The sequence below is a fragment of the Neoarius graeffei genome, chromosome 17, assembly GCF_027579695.1.
Source record: "Neoarius graeffei isolate fNeoGra1 chromosome 17, fNeoGra1.pri, whole genome shotgun sequence".
Lineage (NCBI taxonomy): Eukaryota > Metazoa > Chordata > Actinopteri > Siluriformes > Ariidae > Neoarius > Neoarius graeffei.
In genome coordinates this window covers 26,079,884-26,095,012 of record NC_083585.1, presented here as the reverse complement: position 1 = coordinate 26,095,012, position 15,129 = coordinate 26,079,884, and the positions used below count along the sequence as shown (strand labels likewise).

The following is a 15,129-nucleotide window of genomic DNA, read 5'->3' as shown; positions in this document are numbered from 1 at the left end:
ACTGCACTGACAATATTTTCTCACCTTCCGTCCTTCTCTTTCCCTGCTCTTCTGTTGGCTGTCCAAACCTTAATTTAGTTTGTTGCAACGTTTTCATTTTGCGCTCAGGTAAAGCTCTATAATGCTATGTGACTATTAGCCTACGTTAGGTTAGGTAGGCATATGTGATAGAGCGTAGACTACACCCTGCCTGTTTTATCCAAAACCCAACTTCCCCGGCCGACACTAGTATAGGCTACGTCGCGTGATGCTGCGTTAGACACGGCAACGATAGAGATAGAGGCTGAGAGATTTCAGATGACATTAGACAATGTGAATTTTATTGGGGGGAAATACAGATGACATGTGGACGCTGCGTTTTACATTGATCACTGCTCGAATTCAGCGTAGTCCAATTTTAAATTTCTGAAAAAAATACAGAGGACATGACCTCGGTGTCCTCAATGGTAGTTACGGCCATGATCACCATGTCATTGTGGGAAGTTTAAAGTACTCTGTTGGACTAAAGCCGGCTCCAGTGTCCATTTCAGAAAAGGCTTCGCCGGGCCACCCAAAGTAAAATGAGAAAGGAAATTTACAGTGTACGAGGTAAACACAAGCAAGATCAATTTTGTAATGTGTTTCACAGAGCAATTACTTTACCCATGCTGCTAAATTACCTGACGCTGACGGCGAGCGAGATGAAAAGCAGGACTAAATGCCCCAGGAAAAAAAAAAAAAAAAGGAAAACAAATTCTTGAGCAGCGGCCTGAGAGAAAACAGAGCCGCATGGTCTTTTCTGCCTGCGTGCTTTTTATTAAAAAAACATTTTGTATTCCTTTCTACAAATGACATCCAGCCAGAACTCAAGTTTCTGCAGCTGGAAGTGTTGCTATGTAGCACAAACCTTTCTAGCTTTAATTCTTTAATGAACTGTTGAATTAGTCTACAGTTTCACAGATTTGTGACCAACACATTTTGGGTAGATCTTACAGCAGGAGCTGGCCAACAGTGGCCTTTAAGGTCAGATCTGATCTGGGCTACCCTCATCATCATCATCATCATCATCATCATCATCTGCACTGCCAGGAAACAGGAAACTTTCCCTTGTTTGATCTTTGGGACTGGACACACTTGTTTGAAGCAAATTATGTGAGTGCAATTTTGGCAGACTGAAAATCAGTCCCCCCAGGATTTCGCAGGCCTTTTTTGTGATTGTTGCGGGCTAAAATGTCTGATGTTGCAGGGGTTTTTCCAAAAAATTGCGATGAAAGTTGCGGTGTTTTTTAGGTTTTTGTTGCGATTACATTGCGGGAGGAAGTGAAAGTTGCGAGAAATTGTTGCGGTTTTCTCTTTGTGATTAAAATTGAGTGATATGTTAAATATTAAGTTATTACTGAAAAACTATTGATTAAAAAAAACAAAGACACTGAGAAATGGTCCTATAAACAACTTTACCAATATAAAAGATTACCAGGACTACAAAAATGCAGAAAAATAGGCTTTACTTATCCAAATGCACCTGTTGGTTCTAAAGTTAAAGTGCAGAGAACCTCACAGCACAACATGAAGTTACCTTAAAATATAATATAAATGCCTCAGCTTTCATGTAAGAAAAAAAAAACTATTAATACTAGTACTGTGTGCAGGCAGTCTCTCCTGAAGACTAAATTAAACAATAATCATAAACTAATAAAATAAATGGCTCAGGCTTCATAGAAGAAAAAAAAAACAATTTGAACAGAATCTCACAGTATGATGCTGAAGCTGCCTAAACAATGGAAAATAAAATACCATTTTGGCAAAAATGTTGGCATCCATTAATTTCTTGTATTAAGTAAAAAATAATATAAAGTGCACACAGTCCTTCACTGTAAACATAACACACTTTCAGTAACAGAATTTAAGCCTCTATAAACACTGACTCGCACATGCTGCTTCTCTTGAACGTATACACGGAAGTAAGGCGGAAGGTAGTTTGTTGACGTCACCTCAAGACAACGCCAAAGATTGGTCAAATTTGTGGGAACGCTGTGGTGAATGGATATAATTGCAACACTGCCCTGAATTCGCGGGGATTGGTTGAATTTGCGTTGAAGTTGCAAATCGTAACATCACGAAATCCTGGAGGGTCTGGAAAATGATCAGAAGTTGGAGGCTAGATGAAATGGTGGAACTACATTTGTTTACAACCCTTGCATCGTATGGATGCAGTAAAGAACTGTTTTCACAGATGATAGCGTTGACAAAATCGTGTCTGTTTTTAATGCAGTGTCATCTGAGGACCTGAAGATCACAGGCGTTCGGTGTTGGTTTTCAACCTTGTCTCTTGCATACAGAGATTTCTCCAGATTCTCTGAATCTTTTAATTGATATTATGGACCATAGACGATGTGATCACCAAATTCTTTGCAACTTTACACTGAAGAAAGTTATTCTTAAAGGTAGACTACCTTTCAGATTTTTCAAGTTCAGGTCATAAAAAATTTTCCCCGACACTCAATTATTTTTGTTTAGCGGACTGAAAGCTACTGAATTCGAATCACAGACTTCCAATTTTATTTGTTTTTTTTTTAAATAGAACAATTAATGAATTTAGAACCACATGGCCCTAAATTCGCTGCTATTTTTTCCTGCTTCACCATGACCCAATTCAAGATACTACGTCATGCATCACGTGGTGGGCTTTCCCCGTTCACGCAAGGCATTGTGGGATACAAATTTGAAACAGGAGAGAAAAATGGAGGAAGTGAGTGTGCGAATGAAACGTGAAAGACCGAAACGGAAAGCGAGAAGAAAAGACGTTCTGTTATATACCGGTGTTTCTCAATCTATGGGCCGTGGACCGGTACCTGTCCGTGAGAAGATTACCGTCTGTCCGCAAGCCTGCCTCTGCACTAGTAGTCAGTATTATAATTTCAAACTACTGGTCACTGTCTGATTGATTATGTAGATTATGTAGAAGAGCGATTGGCTGGCTCTGCTCTCAGTGCTTTTGTCACTGTGTGCCACGTAGCGCAAGTCCCGCCCCCCCATTCTAGAATGGGAAGCGTTCCTGCCTGCGCGAGGTTGCACACTTGTACTTATTCATTCATTCATTCTGTCCCAAGTCCAGTCAGTCATTCACGCACACACGCTTTATGAGAGCAATATCATGGCATGTTCAAAGCAAGCTACTCTTGACTCTTTCTTTGGAAAGCGCCCATCTGACAGTGCAGATACACAACATGAGCCAGAGGCAAAAAAATATCGCCCATTCACTCGCAATTACGACCCTTCATACATACAATTTGGCTTCATTTCAAGTGATTGGTTTCGGGGGACAACTATCTGTGTTATCTGCCAAACCATGCTAAGCAATGAAGCTATGAAGCCATCCAAATTACGCCGGCATTTGGAAACTAAACATTCGCATCTCAAGGGTAAATCAGAGGATTTTTTCAGAAGAAAACATGATGAATTGGCCACCCAAACTAAAGTGTTGAAAAGTAATTTGACCGAGAATGAAAAGCTAACAAAGGCATCATACATGATTTCACACCACATTTCCAAATGTCAGGCACCCTTCACAATTGGGGAGAAGCTAATTATGCCTTTGATTGTTACTGCTTGTAGTGAGGTGTTGGGTCTGGCTGCTGCAGCCAAAGTAAAAGAGATTCCTCTGTCAAATTACACGTCTGTCGTCGAATTGACAATATGGTGACAGACATTGAAATGCAAATTTTAGAAAGGGCAAAGTCATCTGACTGGTTTGCCATTCAATTGGATGAGACCACGGATCTCTCTAACTTGGCTATGCTTCTGGTCTACATCAGATATGCTCATGAGGGCCGGTTTCATGAGGATGTTTTGTAAGGTGCTTCCAGGGACCACAACCGCTGGAGAAATATTCCGTATGCTTGATTGGTACATCTCTGGGCATGGGTTGATATGGGGGCGTTGCGTCGGTGTCTGCACAGATGGGGCAGCGGCTATGACCGGCAGGCACAACGGAGTTGTTGCTTGGGTAAAAGCTGTTTCACCATCAGTGCAGGCAACGCACTGTGTTATTCATCGAGAGGTACTTGCCTCTAAACGCCTGTCCACAGAGCTTAATGAAGTTTTAAATCAAGTGGTCAAAATAGTGAACTTCATTAAGGCCAATCCGACAAATTCCCATCTATTTACAGCTCTGTGTGATAAGATGGGTGCAGATCATGTTCATCTGCTCTTGCACTCTGAGGTTCGTTGGCTGTCACGGGGTAAAATGGTGAACAGAGTGTACGAGTTGAGGCATTCTTGACAAATAAACAGTCCAATCTTGCCGATCACCTGCAAGATCAGTCTTGGCTTATAAAGGTAGCTTATCTTTCTGACATCCTGGACCATTTTAATATGCTAAAACTGTTGATCCAAGGCCAAGCGTGTGACATTTTTCAAGCCAATGATAAAATCATGGCTTTCAAAAAGAAGCTGTCAGTCTGGACCAACAGAGTTAATAGAGGTGTGTTTGACATGTTCGGCTGTCTGTCGTCTCTGGCTGATGAAGGTGTGGATTTGGGGCAGGTGATCTCGCAACACCTTACCAAAACACTGCGTCATTTTGATTCATACTTCCCCTCAAAATCCCATCTCACGGAAAAGCAATGGGTAAGAGATCCGTTCACCAACCCATAAACGACTGCTCTGCCACCTGTGGTGCAGGATAAACTCCTGGAGCTTTCGTGCGATGCTGGTCTGCAGTCGAGATTTGGTCGACTCTCTCTGTCTGAATTCTGGCTGTCATGCTGCTATGAATATCCCCAGCTGAGTGAGATGGCAGTGAAAACACGGATGCCTTTCCATTCAACATACCTCTGCGAGACCGCATTTTCACATTTAACAGCCACAAAGACAAAATACCGAAACAAGCTCAACTCAGAAAACACGCTCCAAGTGGCCTCGTCACCCTGTCTTCCTCGTTTCGACCTGTTAGTGGCGAGAAAGCAGGCACATCCTTTGCGTTAGAATGCTGACTTTTCTTTTACCAAATCTCTGTGGGTGACTGGGCCTGTCATTTGAGGTTAAAAGTCAGCACGTAGCCTACGTTCAGTTCTCCCTTCTTCATACTGGGACTGTGTAATCAGTCAGTATTAGGGCTACAGTGGGTCTTTAGGTTTCTCGGTTTGAGGTCCCATGTTTCTGGTAGACCTTTTTATAAGTGTGTGTATGTTATTGAGGCACTGTTTGGCAGTGCTTCAAGTTCAAAGGTGTAGTTTAAAAAAAAAAAAAATCTAAAACACAAAAGTAAAAAAAAAAAAAATTGGTTTAATGGTTCTTACGCAAATGGTAATAGGTTAATAATAACAACAACAACAGTCAAATTATTGGGCCTACATATCAGTATATTTATGGAATTTGGCAATAATCTCAAAGCCAAAGCACTTCTGTTAGTTTCCCTTGTTTAATAATAGTTTAGGCCCAAGCAATAATAATAATAATAATAATAATAATAATAATAATAGGCCTACTACTACTAATTATTATTATTATTATTATTATAATAATGGCATATCTTTGGACAGTTACTGGTCATTTGGCAATTTTCTACAATTCTGCCAATGCACTCCTGTTAGGTCTTATTTAGCCAAAATATTGCTATGCTGGTATAAGCCTGCTACTTGTAACAAGTACTACTAAAAAAAAAATAATAATAATAATGATAAAAAACTATGTATGCATGCATGTATGTATGTATGTATGTATGGAGGCGCACACGATGTGTGTGTGTGTGTGTGTGTGTGTGTGTGTGTGTGTGTGTGTGTGTGTGTGTGTGTGCGCGCACAGAGGCGTAGGCCTATGCAGAGCCTTGCAGCACCAAGGCCTAACATTACTGGGCCTCAGAGCAAAGAAGTTTGAGAAACCCGGTTCTATACGAAGGAAAGGAAACGCAGGACCAAACTAATAAATATTGGCGGTCAGCGAGCACCTCGGTGTGATCAGCTGTTCGTTTAGCGACAGAATGATGGAACGGTCAGTGCACGGTCAAAGGTAAACCTGCGCATGCACACACACACACACGGACTTCCTCTGTCTGCTTGACTGCGCGACGCGAGCGATTTCAGGCACATTATTTGCTTTAATCCCCTCAAATTAAATAACTTCCCAGCCACAGACTGGCCTGACATTTTGTGAGATATTACAGAAATAAACATCACAATGACCAAATTTCAGAGGGAACTAAATTTCGCCGATTTTATGAACTCAAAAGGCCGTCTCGCTTTAAATTATTGCACTGTTTGCCCATGCAGTCTTTCACAGAGCGGTGAACCCCTCCCCATCTTTACTTCTGAGACTCCGCCTCTCTGGGATGCTCTTTTTGTACCCAATCATGTTACTGACCTGTTGCCAATTAACCAAATTATTATTATTTTTTTAACCACGACACCACTTTTTCAGTCTTTTGTTGCCCCTGTCCCAACTTTTCTGAAACATGCTGCTGACATCAAATTCAAAATGAGCATATATTTTTCAAAAAACAATAAAATTTCTCAGTTTCATCATCTGATAATGTTATCGTACTATTTTCAATTAAATATAGTTTCCATTATTTGCAAATCATCACATTCTGTTTTTATTTATATTTCACAGTGTTCCAAGTTTTTTTGGAAACAGGGTAGTACGCTTCTGTCTTCTGCAAGTTAGTTAAATAAATAGAAACCAACTCTATGACTACTGGCAAGTGTAGCTTACTAGCTCACCACCACCTGCCTGTAAAAAAAACTCTTCCATGTACACCAGACCTGGGCATTTTCCAGCCCGCGGGCCGCATCCGGCCCTTTGGTTCATTCTGACCGGCCCGCGTAAGGTTAATTAGAAATTACAAAATAAATGTATTTTCTGTTTTTACCTCATGCATGGACTGAATGTGCATTGCTTTTATTTTGAAGTTGTGTTCAACAAAAACGCAATGCGCGCGACATGAACATGACATGAAATCCCACGAAACCTAATCCCGCGATAACTACTTCCGTAATTTGTCCAGACCAACCACAAACTTGTACGTCATCCTTCAAACGGTCCAGCCAATCACATAGTGTGACGTCACCAGCAGGCGCCGGAGCCCGAGCCGATCTGTAGATCTGATACCTACACCGAATCGACGTTGTTGCGAGCAGATCACAAGAAGACTTTAGCCCCCAAAATGTCCGCAAAAAGAAGAAAGGTAGATGCAGCAACCAAGACCAGCTTTGTGCTTTCCCACAAAATCGCTAAAAACAGTAAGCCATTCTCGGAGGGGGAATTTGTGAAAGAGTGCTTGGTGGACTCTGCAGCGCTAATGGAGCACTTGCATGTGACGTCACAGCCGATCCAGATTGTGACAGACGCCATCTTGTCGGTCAAACGCCATATTCCGCCTTCTACTTCTGCTTTTACTTCTACCTTTTCTTCTGGAAAACCCTACTATATACAATTCTACTACAACGGCTGCGGCTACAAGCTCTCCCTACCTGTGCACGGTTTTTATGTTTTTTTGTGTGTATTTTTGCGTGTTGTTCGTCTGTACCGGACTTCAATATCCACTACAACCGTATGGACTTACTGGACATTGGTTTCCAGCAGAAAATGACGGTTTGTAGTGATTTCCATCACATGCACAACATTCCGGACGAGATAGTGAGACCAGCGGGGTCTCCGTGGATTGTTATTGGAAGCAAAGCGAAGGAGGCGGTGCTGGGAGCGGAAGCAAAAGCGAGGCTACAGCCAGAGCCGGCCTGTTGACTAAGCTCAGAAAACAGCCACTCAAACCTCCACTGCCAAGCCTCTACCTCTCCAACGCCAGATCCATGTAAACAAGACGGACGATTTGGAATTACCTTATTCTATTCTATAATCGGCTGGTCAGTGCTATACTCAATACTTAAGTGACTTACCCATCCAATGAGGATTCTTGTTTACAAGATGCCACATCTGAGTCGCTGACAAATCCTGAATTTCTGTAAAGATAACTGTCCAGAGATTTATAAGCACACAGTGCTTCACCACTGAACAGCGAGGGAAAGTTAATGAGGTAATTATACACGTCTGGGTATTCCACCTCTGCCAGTTCAAAATCCGGTCGTGAAAACTCCGTCCGGAAAGCCATAAGGGTCATAAATCTGTAGATCGTTTATTTTAGACATGTATCTAGTTATCTGTTCATTAGAAAAATGAGCCGTGTAGTCCATCGGTTGAAATTGATCCATTCTGTACATGAGTGCAGCAGTATTCAGCGGTGTTTTTGACCGACAAGATGGCGGTTGTGTACTTTCCGGTCACGTGACTGCAAGATCTCTATACACTACCGTTCAAAAGTTTGGGGTCACCCAGACAATTTTGTGTTTTCCATGAAAAGTCACACTTTTATTTCCCACCATAAGTTGTAAAATGAATAGAAAATATAGTCGAGACATTTTTCTGGCCATTTTGAGCATTTAATCGACCCCACAAATGTGATGCTCCAGAAACTCAATCTGCTCAAAGGAAGGTCAGTTTTATAGCTTCTCTAAAGAGCTCAACTGTTTTCAGCTGTGCTAACATGATTGTACAAGGGTTTTCTAATCATCCATTAGCCTTCTGAGGCAATGAGCAAACACATTGTACCATTAGAACACTGGAGTGAGAGTTGCTGGAAATGGGCCTCTATACACCTATGGAGATATTGCACCAAAAACCAGACATTTGCAGCTAGAATAGTCATTTACCACATTAGCAATGTATAGAGTGGATTTCTGATTAGTTTAAAGTCATCTTCATTGAAAAGAACAGTGCTTTTCTTTCAAAAATAAGGACATTTCAAAGTGACCCCAAACTTTTGAACGGTAGTGTATGTCCTGAAAAAAAAACAAGCATTTGAGCAAGTCCCGCTGTCCAGGCGAACCGTGACCAGAAGGATCGAGGACACTGCGGGAAATCTGGAGCTTCAGCTGCAACATGAAGTAGCAAGTTTTGCCTTTTTTCCTTGGCTTTGGACGAGAGCTGTGATGTCTGTGACACAGCCCAGTTACTCGTATTCGTCCGTGGGATAACGGACTTTAAGATTACGGAAGAGCTGGCAGCAATGCGCTCACTGAAAGGGACGACGACAGGGAGCGATTTATTCACAGAGGTAAATGCGTGCATGGACAAACTGGAACTGAAATGGGACAGACTGGCAGGAGTCGCAACGGACGGTTGTCCAAATATGATGGGTAAAAATGTCGGACTTTTGAAACGTCTGCAAGATAAAGTGAATGAAATCAACGCAGATCAGAAAGTGGTATTTTCGCATTGTATTTTACATCAGCATGTGTTGTGCAAGTCAGTGCTAAAAATTAACCATGTAATTGATGTTACAAAAACAGTAAAGTTCATCAGGGCACGAGCACTAAATCACAGGCAGTTTGTTGCACTGTTAGAGGAGTACGAGACGGAACACAGTGACATCACCTACCACACAGCTGTCAGATGGCTCAGCCTGGGCAAACTGCTACAAAGATTTTGGGACCTGAAAACAGAGATCCGAGAGTTTTGTGAGAAGAAAGGCAAAGGCATCCCAGAGCTCTCAGATGAGGACTGGATGGCAGATTTTGCATTTGCTGTTGATGTGACTGCATTGATGACCGCACTGAACACCAAACTGCAAGGCAAGGGCCTTTTTGTCCACAAAATGCACAGCCTGGTGAAGGCATTCATGACAAAGTTGTAGTTTCTTTCAAGGCAACTGGAGAGCAACGATCTCACTCACATGTAAACCCTGAAGGAAGTCACACCATCAGCTGACCACCTCCGCAGGTACTCAACTATGTCAGGAGCGCTGCATGGTGAGTTTTTATAGCCTAGTAAACTAGACCCACCAGCCTAGCGGCCAAAAATATTTTTGCCTAGCGAGTGGGTCTAGCCTCACACCATATAAACAAAAACAACCCGGGCATCAAATCGTGCCCGCCAATCACAACGCAAGGTTTTTGTTTGGATTCTTTGGGCGGGCTTTTGCAGGAGTGACGACAAAGCTGCGCGACGCTGGAGAAAGCGCAGCAGGAAAGATGGCTACGGCTAGTGAACAGCGCGCGTTTGACTCCGCTTTGGAATCAGTTTTAGAAGAATTAGACTTGGAGTTTTCGTTGAAACATGAGCAGGAAGAGGTTCTCCGCTCATTCCTTTTCAAGAAGGACGTTTTCGCTGTTTTGCCGACCGGCTATGGCAAAAGTCTGATCTACCAGCTGGCTCCGCTCGTAGCCAAAAGGATGGGGCTAGTTTGTGCAGTACGAAGAATTAATAAACAGCTTTGAAACATTACTTTTTGATTGTTTCTTATTTTCCCGTTATTTTAAATTTAAGGGAAATAATTTCACCAAACACCACTAAATAAAAACTCTCAAAAACAGTTTAAGCAAACCCTTGAAAAACACTTGGAAAAAAAAAATGAGTGTATGTGGTACAGACTCCAAACTTGTGGTCATTATCTCCAAACTTCTTAATATCTAGAACCTGTTTATTAATTAATACGCATTTTGAAAAATTATTTATTTCAAGGTCTCCCCCACTGCTTTCTGTCGCTCTGACTACGTCACAGTCACTGTTGCGCTGATTGGTCAGAGCGTTGGCCTATACGCACAGGGACAGTTTGAAAGACAGCGGTTTGTTCCTCCTACCCCCGTCGGAAATGTCTACGGATCGAGGCCAGACTAAATATTCACATTTAGTCTGGCTTGCCAGGCTAGCGTTTTTAAGGCGATTTGAAGATTTCAGAACAATGGAGGGTGAAATGCAGATGATTTCCTGTCCCTTTACCTGTGTTGTGGATAATGCACCCAGTGATGTTCAGCTGGAACTCATTGACCTGCAGTCTGATGCGATACTGGCAGAGCACTTTAAGTCAGGAACACTGCTGGATTTTTACTCTTCTCTCAAGGAGGAGAAGTTTCCAAACATGAGGAGACATGCTCAGAAGATGTTTGTTCTCTTTGGCTCTACCTACATATGTGAACAAACATTTTCAGTGATGAAGTTTAACAAATCCAGGTATAGATCCTCTCTCACCGATGATCATCTGTCAGCTGTGCCTCGCATCTCCACCTCAGACATTCAACCTGACTCTGATGCACTCGTTAAAGACCAACAGAGACCAGATTTCTCTCACTGAACAAATAAAAAACTGAAAAACACCAAATGAGGTGATTAGACTACAAATGTGGGCATCATTATTATAATATGATGTATCTTGCTTGATATTTGGAGTAGAAAGACAATACTGTGATGTCTTTATTGTGTTTTGGGGTGAATGTGACTGAAAAAAAAAGGCACAAACGTTCACATTTTGTTAACCATTGTTTTGGGAAATTTGATTAAATAAACGATATTTTTTGTAAGGCAAGCTCGTTTTTTCCATACTCTTACCAGTCTTAGCAGCTTGTAAAAACAATGTTATTTACTGCTTTATATAAAGAAATACAATTAATATTATGCAGAATTTAGTTCAGCCTTATGGTCCGGCCCTCCACAAAATTTTCTGTTTCTCATGCGGCCCTATGGAAAAAATAATTGCCCACCCCGATGTACACCGTAGGTCTTAACGTCAAAGTCCTTCCTGTGCCAGGACCTGGTCTTCCCAGACAGTCTCCCATCCTAGTACTAACCAGGCCCTTAAAGGGGAGCTGAAAGCAAATTTTTTATTATCAAAATTCTATTTCTCATTTTATTAAATATTGGAATGCATTTTTGATCGCTGTTTTGTCACTGCTATAGCAAGTTACGAGTGTTTGAAGTATGCTCTGTAATATATCAGTCCATATGTCAAAGCGATGGTCATAAACGAGATTCGTTGAGACCTGTGCGAGACATCATAGGATGGAAGTAGAACGTACAGCGGAAATCAAAGTGACCGACATCTGCCAACGTTGTCAAAAGATGCGGCACGCACTCTTTCGAATGCTGATGTAATCAAACCGGAAGTTTTGTTTGTTTTGATAGCAATCAGGAAAGCTTGAAAAAAGTCGGCAGTAATAGTCATTTAAACTCGTTTTTGTGCGATATTTTGTTTGGAAAACAGTTTTCAAAATGGCGGCACTGACACCTGGCTGACACTTCACGTTTCGAAGTCTCACACGAGTCTCGTGAAGATTGCGCGGATAAGCGACGCCTGCCGTGGACCAAACGAACTAAATTCAACACGGCTAAAAACCGAATAGGCTGATAAGTATAATATTTAATTACAATTAGTTGCCAATACGAGTCATGATTACTAAAACCGAAAACGTAACTGAATATGTTAATTAAGAAATAAAGCAAGTTTAAAAATGACTTCAATTCTCCTTTAAGGCACACCGGGTGGTGCCAATCTCCGTTTCTATACCCCTCTGCCTCTCACCTATTACATAGCTAGGGTTACAGTAGGGGGCTAGTCTTCTGGTAACTGCGAAACATTGACTCCATACTCACATTTGTATAGTGACGTGCCTTGCCAAATGGCAATTTTTATGACGGTCTTTGAGGTCTTAAATGTAATCCCCCTAAATTGAATCAGGAAAGCTGTCATTCCGCTTACAAGCAAAATAATCTGCTCTAGTGTTTCTCGATCAGTTGAATGCTAAATCTCTGCAAACATCACACTGAAACAAGATGGAAAACTTGGTCTAATCATTATTCTTCTGGTTCATTTATTTGCCAATGATGCAAGTCCAAATTCCCAACCCTTATCCCTGATATACTTACAGATAAATCCACCTCCAATCCCCAGATTTTAAAACATGGTCCCGACTGACCATCTCAGATTTGCTTCATAGCTCCTGGAAATAACGTCACCAATAGTGTACAAACTTTCTGGCTTTAAAAAGCTAGAGGATTTAAAAAGAGGCCACGGTCCTAATTTTACTATATACAGAAAAAGTAATAAATAAATATCAATTACTTTAGACTTTACTTTCTAAATTGTAAAGTCTAATTTGTCAAATTGTCTGGGATTTTTGTCCAGTACAAAATGTCTTTAACTTTTAAAATAGATGTAATGAATGTCCTCCAAAATCAGTAGATAACAATAACTCATGAAAAGTCTACAAACATCCATTACATGTCCAACTGATGAGGAATAAGCTTACCTTTTGAGATTTTTTTGTTTGCATAATTCAATTTGTGACAGTCTTCAGTACAATTGAGCATTTAAAGCTTCTATATCTGAAACTACTGCAGATAGAAACCTGAACTGTTGCACACTATTTAGTGGGAACACTGACATTTATAGAAAGTATGAAGCAAATCTGAGATGGTCAGTTGGGAGGCCTGCAATGGTTTCATATAGCTTCCAATTTATTTATTTATTTATTTATTTATTTATTTTTATTTTTTGCCACAGTAGTACGTCACGTTCCATTAGCAAACACACAAAGTTAGACGGCCTTTCAGATTTTTCAAGTATAGGTCATAAAAAGAATTTTCCCCGACACCCAATTATTTTTGTTTAATGGATCGAAAGCTACTGAATTCGAATCACAGACTTCCAATTTTATTCATTTTTTTCTTTAAATAGAACAATTAATGAATTTAGAACCACGTGGCTCGAAGTTCTCTGCTATTTTTTCCTGCTTCACCATGATCCAATTCAAGATACTACGTCATGCATCACATGGTGGGCTTTCCCCGTTCGCGCAAGGCATTGTGGGATACAAATTTGAAACAGGAGAGAAAAATGGAGGATGAGAATGAAACGTGAAAGGCCGAAACGGAAAGCGAGAAGAAAAGACGTTATGTTATATACGAAGGAAAGGAAACGCAGGACCAAACTAATAAATATCGGCGCTCAGCGAGCACCTCGGTGCGATCAGCTGTTCGTTTAGCGACGGAATGATGGAACTGTCAGTGCATGGTCAAAGGTAAACCTGCGCATGCGCACACACACGGACTTCCTCTGTCTGCTCGACTGCGCGAAGTGAGCGACTTCATGTACATTATTTGCTCGGGAATCCCCTCAAAGTAAATAACTTCCCAGCCACAGAATGGCCCGATATTTTTGAGATATTACAGAAATAAACATAGATCACAATGACCACATTTCAGAAGGAACTAAATTTCACCGATTTTATGAAATCGAAAGGCCGTCTAGCTTTAAGGTTTAATTATATTATGTCGATGATGCATTTTTGTTGTCTTTAATGATGATTTTTGAAGATGAGCTGCCTATTGTAATATTTACCTCCACCAACTTTGTTGGAGGAAGTTATGTTTTCGCCTGTTTTGTTTGTCTTTTCCCAACGTAACTCGAAAAGTAGTGAACTCATTTCGATGAAATTTGGGGGAAATGTGAGCCATGAGCCAAGGAACACCATTAGATTTTGATGCAAATCTGGATATGTCTGCAGATCCAGGATTTTTCTGTGGGTATTTTATGTGGCTTGCCGGAGGTATGTGCTCTACCAAGTGGCCTTCTAGTCCCCAAATGTAAATAAAAATGTTGTTTTTAACTCTGATAAAATGACAGGCTGTTTGTTCAGACCTTACTGCATCTACAAAACCACAATGTAGGGCACAACGAAAAGCTGTCAACATCCTGCTCAGGATATGAGATGTGATCATCTTTGAACAAACATTAAATAAATTAACTTGTCAGGCCTTTTTACTTTGCTAAAAAAGATTACCTTAAAAATTCTGCAATCTCTTCATCCCTAGATACCAAGAACGTGTGCCTACATGTTGTTTATATGAGTCGAATACGTGCAAAGACGTACCACTGAGCCTGTCCTAACATGTTTTAGTAGTGTTAGGAACATGACTACTGACCACGCCCATTTATTTATCCTGTCTTACACATCCAACAGTTATTCACCAGTCATCAACACTCACCATGTCCTAACTCCCTTAAACTCTTACCACGAACAGAAAACAATCACAGCATGTGGATCTTCTGAACGGAACTGTGCTTTCAATTGTTACTTCTTGATTTAGCAACTAAACAACAGATACACATGCAATCCTAGGTTGGGACATGCCACAAAAAAAGAAAAAAAAAAAAACCCCACACATACACCAGGCACATTTTCAGACTATTTAAAGAGACTAAGTGTTTAAATAAAAAGGACATCAGCCAGAAATCTTAACTGAGCGAGTTAAAATGAACCAGACAAGTCACCGTCTCAGCCGCCAGGAGAATTAAATGCGATGTGTTTTAGTATTCTCCTCTAG

The 15,129-nt window shown here is 41.0% G+C and overlaps 1 protein-coding gene across 4 annotated transcripts in view; it reads right to left on the bottom strand.

Moving 5' to 3' along the window:
• The window catches only part of tpst1 (tyrosylprotein sulfotransferase 1), a 162,339-nt gene that overhangs the window by 103,754 nt on the left and 43,456 nt on the right, over positions 1–15,129 (bottom strand). The window lies entirely within an intron of this gene.